The sequence below is a fragment of the Dinoponera quadriceps genome, unplaced genomic scaffold, assembly GCF_001313825.1.
Source record: "Dinoponera quadriceps isolate SergipeBrazil2010 unplaced genomic scaffold, ASM131382v1 scaffold2696, whole genome shotgun sequence".
Taxonomy (NCBI): domain Eukaryota; kingdom Metazoa; phylum Arthropoda; class Insecta; order Hymenoptera; family Formicidae; genus Dinoponera; species Dinoponera quadriceps.
The window spans coordinates 176,820-187,127 of NW_014557278.1; the positions used below are offsets into that span (position 1 = coordinate 176,820).

The window sequence follows — 10,308 nt, forward strand, 5'->3', positions numbered from 1 at the left end:
AGGGTGGGGATTTAATGGACCGATAAGACTCGCGAATGCGTGCGCAGTCCGAATAAATGCCGCGAATTCTTATTTCCGTGACAACCGTAAAAGCCACAAGTTGATTTGATCCTTAGAATACGAATTCTTCGCTCCGGATCTATTCTTCTAACTCGACGTCTCGGAGGCGTGCAGTAATTGAGAGAAGGAAAACTCACGGATTTTTTAATTTGACATATATACAGGGTGTTCCAGAACCACCGTATGTCCTCAACACGACAGGTTTTTCGGGAAAAACTTTCAGGCGAAAGTTCAAGTGCGAAATATTAAGAACGTATAATTCATTTTAAGACACCCCGCATACGTTTTTTAAATATAAGACAAATTGGGAATTAGTGGGGTAAGAAACAGGGGGGAGAGAGAGAATTCGTGAAAAACATCATCGTCTTGGAGACGTACGTTAGTTATATGTTACGTGTTAATATTCTAAAATATGAATCCTAAAGTTAAAGCACTCGTTTGCGACAAATCGGCCCTCATCGATCATCCCTCTGTTTCGATCTACAATAGCAATGCCGATCTCGCTATTGTTACGATAAAACGAGAGAAAGTGAGTTTTATCGCAGGGTGAGAGGAGGGTGCGTCGCACAGGGCGAGTCTCCCGTCTGAAATCTGACACAACGTCATATCCGCAATAACCGACAGCGTTCATAACTACAATAAGCCGATATTCATTTCCTCACCCCGTCATTAATATTTATCGCTCGCGAAAATTGAACTTGCACAACGTTCAGATACTTTTATGACACAGGTCGAACACGAATGGCTCGAAAGTGAGCTCGTAGCTCGCTGTCCGTGTGTCTTGTAGATTCTTCACATAAAATTCCGGACATTGTATGTATATTTATCGTTGCCGCAGAGCCGCCCGGCTGTATGTATCACGCCAATCCTGGGCTGCGACTACGTCCCCGTTTGTCACCTTTAGCAAAGGAACTTCGCGCAAAGCCTGTCGATATCGGTAACGGCCCGGGGAAAAAGCTGCATCGCCTTTTACCCTCGATACTCTTCTAAGATGTATTCGGTGCGCTCGTGTGTTGTTCAATAATTTCGTCCTGGCCCCGCTTTGTCCGCCCGCTTTGTTCACGACGACGACGACGACGCAATAACGGCGTCGTTTGAGACGCGCTTCGAATTTTTCTTATCGTCACGCGGAGACAAGACCGACCTGCGAGCCGAGCGAGAGGAAAAGCAATTTACGATCCCCGCGGAGATATTTCATACTAAAAACCACCAGGACGACGCGATGTCGCGGATAAGCATGCGAAGGGAACAAACCGAAGGTGTAGCGAAATTTTTGTTGCAGGCCTCTCTCTCTTTTTACCCCTATTCTCTCTCTCTCTCTCTCTCTCTATCTCGCTCGCTCTCGCCCGGTCTCTTTCACTCTCGTAAGTCAGCCCTCGACGAGATATCCTCTGTTGTGCAATCATTTCTCTTTGCTCGGCTTTTCCATCTTCTTTTTCCGTTGCCGTACCTTTATTTTCTCCGAAGAAGCAACGGTTTCTGCCACGACGCCGCCCGATATCTCGCCCTACCTCGTCCGCGTTGTGTAACGCGACTCGACCTTCTTGCGTCGCTCGCGCGATTCCGCTTTCCTTCCTTTTGTTTCTCCCTCCTGCCATCCTCCCGGCCGCAGTTGCGATTTTCCGGTTATCCGAGCGCACGAGTTCACGAATCTCGCTTCTTCGTCCGCCCGGCGATCACGCGTTATCGCGAGGGAAGTGGCTGAAAAAAGAATGTAATTGAATCGTTGTGATGTAGACCGAGTTCAAAGATGGAGAAAAACATGTCGTCGCGAAAAATCGAACGACCCTGAGAACGTGTGTCGTATCGACGCATATACCGTTGAACGAAACATGCGGCAACTTTTCTTTGATCTTTCGCGTTGACGAACCTAGGAAGAGAGAAGTGGATATGGGCCTCTCTTTTTAATATCTTTTCATTGATTGAATTCCGTCGGACGAGAATGGGAATGGGAATAGTACCGTATTTTCTCAAGTTGTGGATATCTTTAACGTGTTGCGATCTACTCGTATGTGTGTAAACGTTGCGTAAAACTGAAATTACTATACACGTAATAAGTAATTAAAGGAAAGAGGTGATATATCATTGCTCTATTTTGCTAATTTGGTCGCCCACTAAAGTAGATTAAATGCGGCCCCCTCTTCGAAGTTTCCTTGTCAAAGTTATCCGATAAGTCGATTTTATATCTACCGATAATTTATAATTCACGTTACTATAGATTAGTAGTAGTAACAGTAGCCTATATACGGAAAAGGTTTATACCTATGTGTGCATACGTACATTCGCATATATTCTGCAATATTTTATTTTCATCGTATAAAGATGTGGATACAATGTTGAAATGTGGACACACGAGAAAGATGAACGTTTCAGATTTTTGCAAATAATGTATTTTATAAGGTTTTCTTAATTTTTTTTTTCAAAGACAAGAAAGAAGACAGTCAATAATTCAAGTTAAATTTAAAGGTCCATCCTTCTTGCAGAAACTGTCCTTCTGCCAGTTCGTATCTGCCTTCTGGCAAGTAAGTCATCGGTATCTACATTAACATCTCACGGTTATATTCATTGCTGTTCCTCGCAAGGGTTTATTTTGAATACATATATAAACTTATAACAAAACACCGCGTTTCTTAAACAATATCAATTTTTTCCAATCTATTTTAATAGAGTGCCGCTATTCCTCTTCGATCCACTTTTGCAAGTATCGTCCCGAGTAATAAAATCTCACAATTTCGAGCCTGGAATCGATTGAGCGGCACTGTGACGAATATAATCGTTAAGTTTCCAATTTCAAATATCGATTATCAACAAAGTTATCGTAGGAAACTTTTACTTAATCTGTGCGATGTTCGCAATGCGAAAGATGTGCGCAAAATTCGGTGTGCTCCACGGGCCCGATTTATACGGCGAGTCGCCGCTACTCACACATGCTGTCTGTTTCTACTTGTCAGTCAATACGGTTTCGTTTCCGTGCTCCGTCCAGTAGTGCATATCGACGATGTGTCCGACGTTCTCTCTCGCGGGCGTCGGCTGAAATAGACGGGGCTGATCGAGTTGCTCGCCTTATTGCGGTCACCGCGCTCTGCACTCCGGGTAATGAACGGCATTACCCGGGTAAGACGCATCGCGCCGCTTATGAGGGAATATTTCATAGTTGGGGAGAAGTTATCCCGCGGCAACTGCTACTACCGCCGCCGACGACTCTAATCGGCCGTATGTCCTATCCTCCCGGACGTCGACGAAAGCCGAAACGAGTTTCTCGTAAAGCACGCCCGGTTCGCGAAGTTTCCGCCGGCCGTTTCTTTTTCCCCCCGAATCTATCCTTTAATTCCCGTCACAGCGCGGACGTCGAGCACTTTTTAATCCCCGTCGCGGCGAGGTTCGCGCTTTTCGCGCGCGTTGTTCATCGGGGACATCGATGGGAGAGGGGGGAGGAAGTAAGCGAAGAGGAGGGGAGGAGGGAACGCGCGGTTTTTCATTAAAGCGCCTCGTAAAGTCCGTTCGCGTCGGCCGGGCGCGGCGTTCGCGGTTACGCTTTATGCAAATTTTATCGCGGACTTGTTGCCGCCGATAGCCGCATAATTCTCTCATAATGCGAATAACAAGCACATTTCTCCCGGGGACGCGTAGTCGGCTCCGCGCGAGCGATTCGGGAACACGTTTGGGTCGCGTCGCCGACGTCGGGACGCGCCAAGTTTCACCTCGAACTTTCCGCTTACTTCCCGGTAAATTGCCTCCCCCGCGAGAACGCTTCGACGGATTGCGCTAAATGGGACGTCAAAAGTTTTCCCCGTGTCCAATTTTCCTCGACGAGCCGTTTACTCGCGCCTGCCCGCGGAAGCCGCGTCTATTCATGCGAGAGACATTTCGCCCGGCATTATTCCGCCGAATCCGCGACATCTCACGGCGACGGAGAGACGCGAATGACGGCCGTGCGAGAGTAATAAAAATGTATATATATATATATATATATATAGATCGGACGTTAATGAGGTGTATAAACAATACAGCGTGTACTCTCCGTAATTCTATAATACGTTGGTGTGCCTCGTGTTTTATAACACGATGAAAGCACAAATGTGACACAGATAAACGACTGGGCGCGCTGATGAGTTCCGTGGTACACAGACTGGCATAATGACCTTAACACGCAGTGTAATTAGGTTACTAATATTTTCCAACCGTACACGGAGCGGATATATGTTACAGTAGGAATTACCTTAGAATTTCCTAACCGAGGAACGTATTCTTACTCCGCTTTAATTTATTATCCTCCCATTTTATATGCTATTTATATTTTGCGAATTGAGATTTACTATTAAAGTGTTGATTACGTTTCTCTGGCAAGATACATTCAGTTTATATAATAATAATAATAATAATATATTTATATATATTATTATTATTTATATTGTTAGAAAATATGATGAAATTGAGAAGAATTTATATGAAAAGAGGCTATGATATTCCCTCCATGTGCACATTTGTTTCCGGACATTAATCTAAAGCTATCACAATGATGAATTACCGCTTTGACACGTTGCTCCCGCTGCGCTTCGAATAATAAATGTATAATAAATCAATAATGCATACGAATATAAAATCCTAATAATCTAATTGCATCGTATGTTACTGTCCAAATTTCTCGGTGACACCTCGCTCGAAACGAGCGAAAATCGAAACGATAGTGACAATATTATCGCACGGAATCGTAAGAGGGGAGGATTCCGCTCGAAATTGTCCATTTATTCCCGGGATTTTTATTGTTTTCTAGCGTGAAAACGGAATCATACTGATCGGAAACTTTTCCGAATAATTTCATCATACCTGCCTCACTTAGAATGCATTCTAACTCCGTACGAGTGAATGTTTCAGTCGATTAGAGCAAATTTGTTCTCGTGATGGTGGAATGCATCAGATTCACCTCTTTAATTCCGAGTGAAAACGTTCATTTGATCATTCAGAGTGGAGAATTCACTCTGTGGGAATGAAGAATCATTCGAATTCCGATGACTCGTCTGCCGCTCTAATTTTCGAGTGAAATTTCAGTCTGAGAAATTGGAAAAGTAATTGATATTTTAATAAATACCGTACTAAAAATATTGGTGTTCATTAATTGTACATTTCAACAAATTCTGAATAAAATATTGCAATTATATGTGCGGTTTGCAATGTGTTAAGTAAACACTGAGATTTAAATACGTGACCAGTTAGAGTTCCGCGGTAAACAAACGGTATATGGTAGATAAATGCCGGCAATGTGAGTGCGCAAACCTTGTTTATTGCACAAAGAAGATAATTATAATTATGTAAATTAAACGTTTCGGTCTTTCTTTTTGGGCCCTTCTCAGTGGAACAAACTGAGATTTAAGGACGAGAAAGACATATGCTTCAAATTCTGGAGGAGTATATTGAAGTAAAAGAATATATCCATAAAACGATACGCTTGTGATCGATTGAGCACATGTTGAAAATATTCCGGATACTTTCCTTTCATTTTAATAATCAATCAATCCCACATTATTAGAGCAAAATGACAAAATGACACGCTTTCGAAATATTTAAATTGAGCAAAATTCCAATTTATTTACAAATTTTTCAATTAATGCAGATAATAGACAAAGGTTTAGCTATTAAAAACAATTGATTATTATTTTTACGTCGCTACGAAAATAAGGAGAAATCAACAGACCTTAAGATCGTCAGTTTACGACTTCTTTCCCACATCGATGCGCCGATCGATCGCTTCTTCAATGTTTTTTTCTTTTTGCATCTACTTCTAGCGCCTTTTTAGCGTTTTTTTGCGTTTTTTTTGCAGTCTCGCTTCTCACACGTGAATGTACTCGAGCGGCTTCCAGCCAGTCACGCCGTGCGCACATTATTACCCGTTTAAAAAGTTTCATCACGCATCTGACATACATTTAGTGCGCGCGTGCGTGCGGGTTCGCACGGTTGTTTAAAACGTTCCGAGGACGTTAAACACGCGCGTTTGCATTTCATTTTGCGGCATTATGCGAGATTTATTCGCGGCCGCGCGCAATTCATCTCGCGCGAATCGCATTCGCCGTCGACGGTGCTCGTGCGCACACACTTTCTACCAGATTATATATCGGTGGGTCATTCCACGTAGATTGAAACTTAATTACCAATGTATAAAGTCTAACATGCCCGATGGGAGATGAAGGAAAGTGTCGTTGAGACAGAATTAGCGGGCTTATCTTGTAACGTCGCTTAATTTGGCCGTAGTTAGCATCGCAGTGAATTCATTACGTGCGTCGAAAGAACCTCATTTCACATCTCGGTGACACAAGTCTGCCGGGACGATCAAGCGCAAATTCTGCCCGCTAATCTTTCCAGGAGTCTTACGTGAATGTAAACGACACGTCGAGTATTATTTTCGCGCGGCATTCCGAACGCGTCGATATACTCGGGAAAATATCGTTCTGCTGCTAAGAAAGGCGATTACTCGACTTGCTTTCCCTCTTTTTGACAAAGAATACGGTTCTTGATAATAATCTTAAAACATGACGTCATGAATCGTCACAAATTTGAGAAAAGTTCATTACCACGCGTACTCCCGAACAAATTTATCCTCTCTTCGAGAATATTATAAAACTCATCGCGGGAAAATTAGAAATTCAATTAATTTAAAATAACAACCCGATTGCTGTTTTAATTTAATATTCTTCAGTGAAGTACTGAACTTATTACATACAGAGAATGGTTTATTTCAGCCCAGTGTTTTTATTTATTTCATTTGGATATATGTTTAACTCAAACAATATAATTTTATATCGGATATCATTTTGTTTCATTAGATTAAGCCATATTGTTTGATAAAAAAGGTGCCATTATTTAAAGGGAATAAAATTTAATTTTTATCAAAATAATATATTATTTGGTTTTGTTTTAATTTTTATTCCGATGGATATCATGTTATTTGATCGATAAACATTGTATCGTACGTTTCGTTTCTCAATCTATTCTATTGTGTGTAGTAATCAATATAATGTTTGTTTAAATATCTAACAACAATCATGACGTCTCTTTGGTAATACACATTCTGTCAATATCCGTTACATATCGACTGTTACTTTATTGTTTTCAACGATAATCACAGAAGGACGAGAGAAGACAGGGCACCCATACAATGAAGTAAAAAAAAAACACGATATAGTCAGTAATGTGAAAAAAGAAATGCCAATTTTGTTCAGATTATTTAGATCGAATTGTCGAGTTGTTTTAATAAAACGGAAAAATTGAACGAAACAATTTTCTTCTTTGAACTGAACAATGAATTATCTGGGTCAAACGATGAATTATTTGGACGTAAATAAAATTATGTGAAAAGCTGACCAATTATATTTATTAAATAAAACATTGATTTGTTTAAACTATTCCAACAGACAAATTTGTTGAATCAAATAAAATTGAATAAGATGCAAATGAATTGAATAGAATTCAATGAAATGAAATTGAATTAAATATAATCGATTAAATCCAACGAAATCGTTCTCTCTGCGTGGGGGTTTTTGGAATATATTTTCAACAAATCTGACGTTTGTGACGAACTTGCGATATATTCGCGGATACATAAATTTATATGAAACAAGTGACATTCACTTACACGCGGTGTGTATTTCTTTTTGTGGACCGCGTCCTACGGCGGATTATGGGCCGATCGTTGAAATCAGATACGTGCTAATTGATAGGAAGCCGCGGCAAACAAGTGCGCGGCCGTAAACAAACCGTATTTATTTACCTTCCGGCCGTAATCCCCGCGTTAGGGTCATTTAATTCGACGCGTCAGCGTGGCCGCTCGTCTTTCCCGCTTCGAATTGTGAAACAAATTCACGCATCAATTGCAGCCGGCCGTATCAGCGACGGAACAATCGCGCTTATCTGCCAGGCGCAGCCTTCGCGTTGGGTTTCTATCGGAAAATGCACGCCATTAACGTACGTTTGTGGAGATCAGCGCGGTCTCGGCGCTATTAGGGACCAATAGTACGGACTGGCCGCGTTATAATATTCAACGCAAGCTGCGCCGATATATCGCGGCTACGGTAATTAGCCGATTTGATATCCGCCGGGTTTGTAATCCGAGCGGCTCCTTGCGCGTTTCGGGAGGCGCGACGGGGGTGCAGAAAGCGCGGACTTTCACGGGCCACTTCGGAATTTTCCTGTCCGACGTGAACGATAACGTCCCACAATAGCCGAGACACCGGATACCCGATGGAATTCTCGCGGCTCCTGTTTCATCGAATTCAATCCTACGGGATTTCTATTGGTCGCTACTGGGGAATGGAAATGTGTCAGGCCATTGGCTCCCGCTATTTGAATAGATTGGAGTGGAGCGGAGTGCAGGCTCGGTTAACGTGTCCTATCTACGCCCTATGGTCACCCTCTTCGGGTTTGACTGACGCTCTCTTTTGTTCGCCCGGCTGTGAAAAGACGCACGTAAGTGCGAGGAAAGAGAACACCGGGATAATTAAGGTAGGCGCCAAAGAGGGTTGGGAGGGACGAGAGATGAACGGCATATTCCCCGCATTCACGTTGCTCGTTATTACATAAAATCCTTGCGTCTCCCCGTTCGCGCTATTTGCTCGGCTAAATGATCCGTTTTATACCCGTGAATAATACAGCGTGCGCGCGCACACACACACGGAAGTTCGAAATATTACCTACAATTCTAAACCTCGGCGTTCTTGCTTGCTTGCTTTTTTTTTTCTCGCTGGCTATACGTTATACGAGAATATGGCGAAACTCCGCTCGCGTATAGCCGCGGTGTTAATGCGAGCGGAACTTTTTGGAAAGCGGGGTGTATATTTAGTCCGCCGAGCGAGGCTGGTGACATGGAAGTAACACGCGATCGATTGCGTTCGAGGGGGATGTAACTAACTCCACTTTACATAGGAAGCGGAAGTAGAAGTACTGCTAAGTGGATTAACGATTCCCTTTACTACGTCGTAAAAGATTAATATCGGCGATATTAATAAGATTAATAGGCGGGTCGGGACGGGATATAAGTGAAATTAGCGCGGCGCGTAATCGCGACGATTATTATCATCGTCAATATTTCACATGCTCCGTTTTTCACGATCCTATCGGGAAAAGAGAGAAGAGAAGAAATCGGAGGGAGAAGGAGGCCGAGCGTCTCTCGGGGGGTAAACAGGCGGACAATAATCTCCTCATCTGCTAACGAATGTAATTCGAAGAAAGGTGTACGCGCGACTGTGTGTGTGTGTGTGTGTGACGGGCCAACGGACAAAGTGAATTAGCTAGATTAACAAGTTAATCCGCCAGTTTTCCGACAGCCGGCTAATTTGTGAACGTGTGCATTCAACGGATATATATTATATACGACAGATCTCCGTGCCGGCGAGGTCTCTCGAGCGCGAGATTGGATGGGACTTGCTGGAGTAAGACGGAATCTCCCGGGACTCTCGGCCTACTCGATACATCGATTATCGATGAAATATACGTTTAGTAATTTTACGAACGGAAGAGAATTGGTTATCGGATCCGGCAGCAGGAATTATCGCGGCGTTAATATCTCTTCGAGTTCTTTCTCTACTGTTCTCTCTTTCTCTCTCTCTCTCTCTATCTCTCTTTCTCTCTCTCTTTCTCTCCTTTCGTCGGATTCAGTTTCTTCCTCGCAGCGATATTTGATATTGGAAGAAGAATCATAACGAGTAACGGTTCTAATGAACACTTCGTGCTTGGGGGACATTACGAGGATTAATTCTATCGGCGATCAAGCGGAGAGAATCGTATTAGAAGTCACTGCACTTGCGTGGAAGGACAGGATCGCTCGCGGTATGCTTTTAACCAGGGCGACGCGGATCAGCGAGACTTAACATAGTTATTGCGATCGTATAATCCTTTTAAAACCCACGGTTCCATGAACGTTATCTCACCCCTATTTCACCGTTGTCATCATATTTCACCGGAATGAAGGGAGGTGTTAATTAAAAAAGCATCTTGTTAATTAGAACAAAACGCAACTTGTTAAACGAATAAAAAAGAAGTACGCGTTTAACATGAAAATAGACACATTTTCGTTCCATTAAAAATATGAATTATGAATATAATGCGTTTTTAATCCATATTTCACATGAAATATATTATCGTCGTAAAATAAAATTCATTTGCAAAATTAATTTCAATGCGATATTAATATATATATATATATATATGTATATATATATAAAATATATAATTTTATATATATATACATATATATATATA

At 42.2% G+C, this 10,308-nt stretch overlaps 1 protein-coding gene across 1 annotated transcript in view; it reads left to right on the forward strand.

Moving 5' to 3' along the window:
- Positions 1-10,308, forward strand: part of LOC106748877 (dystrophin-like) — a 290,562-nt gene that overhangs the window by 163,785 nt on the left and 116,469 nt on the right. The gene's annotated exons all lie outside the window — the stretch shown is intronic.